Genomic DNA, 3,001 nt, shown 5'->3' on the forward strand with positions numbered 1-3,001 from the left:
TACATACATAAATTCATACATACATGTGTGTGTGTGTGTGTGTGTGTGTGTGTGTGTGTGTGTGCGTGCTGCGTGTATGTGTGTGTGTGTCAGTATGTATGTGTGGGTGTTTTAATATTAGAGCCGGTAGTCTATGTGCTTTAAATTAAGAAGTATAAAATAGATGTAATTACTTTAAATCCATGTTTGTTAAACGTCGTCAGTAAACTAATTAGAACGTCGATATCATTTTTAATTGTTGCAATAATAAATAAACAACAACAGCAATTACGTCTACAATAACATCGACTACTACTGCTACTACTACTACTACTATCACCGCCAACACAATCACTACTAGCGCCAACACCATCACTATCACTATTGTAACCAATATTCACCAGTAAACGTGGAGATATAGCAGAGAGGACTGGTGTTTTTCTTTCTCGTCATTTAATATATATTTACAACCGATGTGTTCTTCCCCTGTCGAGACAGCAAAGATATCAAAACAGGTAACAAAAACCCAACAAAACACCTACAAATAACGATACAATTCTAGCTACCTTTAACGTGCAATGTACACACATGTGTATACATGAACGTGTGTCTGTGTATGTATATGTATGAAGCTCATTTATTTATTCATATTATGTAAATTATCTCTATGTAAATTAAATGACATTCAATAATTTTTGTATATGCAAACACTACACACAAACAGTATACATATTTTAATATCAATTTTGTTACATCTATCTATTTATCTATCTATCTATCTATCTATCATGAGTGTGTGTAAGAATTTGTTTGTATTATATTTCTCTTTGTATAACGGGACTGTATATTAACATTTCCTGTAAAATAATTTACAATAGATCTATTGTATATTTAAGATGATATGTGATGAGGCTTGGCAAATTGGTGGGAAGGGTGTCTTTTCGATTTATAATATTTTAAGTGATAATCTTTATCCACTGAATCTGTTATATATATATATATATATATATATATATATATATATATATATATGAGATCTGTAATGTATATAAAATAAATTTGCTTTGCTGTTTTAAAGCAGACGAGCCTCAAAATAGAAGCAACTAAATACAAGAAGCAAGCATCTATTTATCTTTTCGTTTTCTTAGGAGTTTTTATGTAAGTCGCGCTTTGATTGTTGACGTTGGAGATAATTTATTTACTAATGATATAATTTCGCCAAACTCTCTGTCAGAAGAAATTTACCTGAAGCAGTCAGTGTCTTTTATTGGTAAGGCTAATGTTACAAATAAACAGAATTCTACCAATATACTCAGATGTACTCTTATTAATTAAGACTTAGTCTTATTAATTAATTACCTCTTATCCGGCACCAGTAGAAGAAACTTGTGTCCGCTTATTTTTTTTTTCCTCACTGAACACTCGAGTTTCTTCCTATAATCCTTACATATTTTCTCTTTTCTTAAGGCAATAAGACCTATTGAAAAAGCTGACGTAGTTTATAATTATTGTTAAAAAATTAACTTCAACAAATTATCTACATTGTTATACGACAGTTATTGGTTTGTGGGGATATTCTGTAATGTAATCCTTACCAACCGCAAGGAAATGGCTACACGGAAACCGTTATGGTAAACAACCAACATATAAACAGCACATGGTTATTATGAAACCTTCAACAAAGTAGAATCTCTTCGCTCCATGCCTGTCATGTTATATTTTGCTTGACTGTTCTTTATTTCTTGTTTTAAATCGATCGCACTTATTGTGTCTCTCGTGTGTGTATGTGTAACTTATCAACACATTTGTTGTTCGTACGTGTCAGTAGGTTTATTGTTTGTACTCGGTGTGTCTATGTGTGAAAAATAAACTGCATGTCTCATCACATCTGTAATGTTACAAGCAACTATTGCTTTTAAATATTTTAACTATGTTGTTGTTGACCCCCAAGCGAGTCCGGATCGAACAGATGAAGGATGTTCCTTCCGTGAAATCCCCGTTCCTCTCCCCCCAGACATAATATATCAAGGATTTTTTTATTTCAATGCGTTTTGATTTTTTTTAAAGATTACAGGGTTTGATTTCATGGAATTTTAGCTGCTATTTCTAGTAGAGCGTAGGATGTTGCTGTAATTAATAATGAAAATGTACTTCAATATACACATTACCACAAAACAGATACGCTCAAGTATGCACTTACATGTCTACGCACACGCACGATGAAATAATTCAAGCATTCCTCGAAGGGAACTACAGTCGAGTAAATTAGTCAACAATTATCGATTCTGTGTCTTAGCTGGAAAAATGATAAATTTTGTTTCTTGAGGGTCACTAATTAAGCAGACAACCCTATGACAAAGTGACTTTATATTTATTGCACTACATTGTTTAATGTAAATTACCAAGACTATTTAGCAAGCATATCTCAACATGCTACTACACTTAACTATATAAATTAGATAGTATTTATTCACAGCTCACAATACTGGACCTCCCTTGTCATTGTCGACTATTATTTCGAAATATATTCGATAAATATACTCAACCGTTTCCTGGCGAGATTGCTTAGCGCGCAGAGATTTCCAAGTGATCTCCATATATTTCCCCTAAACCTAATCTCTGTTAGATTACAACATTCTCCCACAAAAGATATTTACTTTTCCTTTCCATATTTAACTCCTATTTTCTGTCTCTCATCCCATTTAATTTCACATAATCAACTAATATTACATTTAAATTTTCGATAACTTAGTTTCTTAATTTATATTAGTCGTCGCCATAGTAATTTAGATAAGGTTATCAAATAACCTCAGACCGATTAGATAATCTAAAATCCTCACGTAGATAGGTATAGATATATTAATTAGCCGAGATAACATTGTTTTAGCCGTCCTCATTGTTCCCCCAAGTATTTAACTTGTTTTCCCCCTCCACCTCCTACACACCGTTATTTAATTATTCTCTCTTCTCTCTCTTTTACAACTGACTAACCAATTCTCAGACCCCCACCTTCCTTTCTCTA

General features: G+C 32.7%; 1 protein-coding gene across 7 annotated transcripts in view; it reads left to right on the forward strand.

Annotated features, from left to right (window-relative positions):
• Positions 1 to 266: 266 nt before the first annotated feature.
• The window catches only part of LOC106871495 (band 3 anion transport protein), a 762,999-nt gene continuing 760,264 nt past the window's right edge, over positions 267 to 3,001 (forward strand). For 5 of the 7 annotated variants that reach the window (XM_052970950.1, XM_052970954.1, XM_052970948.1 and 2 more), the window contains exon 1: positions 268 to 494. The gene's annotated coding sequence lies outside the window, so the exon portion shown is untranslated. Of the gene's footprint in view, positions 495 to 3,001 lie in introns of all 7 variants that reach the window. The other 2 variants (XM_052970953.1, XM_052970962.1) reach the window with 2 other exon arrangements.

This window comes from Octopus bimaculoides, chromosome 1, assembly GCF_001194135.2.
Source record: "Octopus bimaculoides isolate UCB-OBI-ISO-001 chromosome 1, ASM119413v2, whole genome shotgun sequence".
Lineage (NCBI taxonomy): Eukaryota > Metazoa > Mollusca > Cephalopoda > Octopoda > Octopodidae > Octopus > Octopus bimaculoides.